This window comes from Sinocyclocheilus grahami, unplaced genomic scaffold, assembly GCF_001515645.1.
Source record: "Sinocyclocheilus grahami isolate Dianchi unplaced genomic scaffold, SAMN03320097.WGS_v1.1 scaffold1014.1, whole genome shotgun sequence".
Taxonomy (NCBI): Eukaryota; Metazoa; Chordata; class Actinopteri; order Cypriniformes; family Cyprinidae; genus Sinocyclocheilus; species Sinocyclocheilus grahami.
Genome location: NW_015506193.1, coordinates 174,218 through 175,164, shown reverse-complemented (window position 1 = coordinate 175,164; position 947 = coordinate 174,218). Strand labels below are relative to the sequence as shown.

Sequence of the window (947 nt, the reverse complement as noted above, 5' to 3'; positions counted from 1 at the left end):
TGCTTGGTAGGGGTTAGACTGGTGCCCGTCGTGTCCTTGTAGGCTCAGGGCGCAGCTCGTAGGCATGTCTGAGTTCCTCTCTGATGCTGTCGGACTTCTCTTTGATGTAGTCCAGCTGTTGTGCTGTTGTGTTGGTGACTGATCTCAAAAGAACTGAGTAGGTCCACTCAAAGTTCCCCTTTGATTCGGCTAGAACTGGAGGCTCTGAAGTCAGCCTTTGCCTTTTCCAGGAGCTGTTCGGCATATTGCAGCTTGCTGGAGAGATCAGCGTGGTCAGCCTTGCCTCGTTCCATTTCTTGGATAGCGGCTGCTTGGGCTTCTTTCAGCCTAGTGATCTCCTCCTCGGCGCCTTGTTCCACTTCATCATGCCCTTCCTGTCGTTCCTGAGCCTCCAGTTCTAGCTGCTCAACGCGTCGTTGTGTGCGTGTTAGCTCCTGCTGGAGATGGGCGGCGTGCCTGTCGCTCAGCTTGAGGGTGGCGATGAGTGTGTGGCTTAAGGAGCCGGTGATCTTTGCTAATTCTTTGTGACTGTAGCTCTGACTTGGGTCTTGTTTCATGAGGTTTGCTATGTTGTCATCCAGCTGGTCTTGTGTCTGATGCCTCAGTGTTTCAGCAGCCTTAGGTAGGAGGCTGTATGTTGTAACACTTAGCCAGGTTTCGAGGTCTTCCCAGTGGCCAACAGGGTCTGTCGTGCGAGACATGTTTTGGCGTGGTGAGGGAGATCTTAGAACCTAGACTGACACAGACCTTGAAGAAGAGGAAACAAACAAAACAAAACAAACAAGGTAAAACAGAGGTGTAAGTGTGCAATGTCACTGGTGGTTTGACAGTGAGTGTGTAAGGGACAGGTGAGTGTAGTTCTCGGTTACTGTGATTCTCTGGAGGGCGTGCTCCTAATTTGCAGTCTCTGTGGGGAAAATTAGTAAGCACACAGGTAGCACAGCTAG

General features: G+C 51.1%; 1 long non-coding RNA gene across 1 annotated transcript in view; it reads left to right on the top strand.

The window, feature by feature from the left end:
- Positions 1-801: 801 nt before the first annotated feature.
- LOC107565645 (uncharacterized) overlaps positions 802-947 on the top strand; it is a 437-nt gene continuing 291 nt past the window's right edge. Inside the window, exon 1 of the long non-coding RNA XR_001606401.1 lies at positions 802-934. This is a non-coding gene — a long non-coding RNA (uncharacterized lncRNA). The remainder of the gene's footprint in view (positions 935-947) is intronic.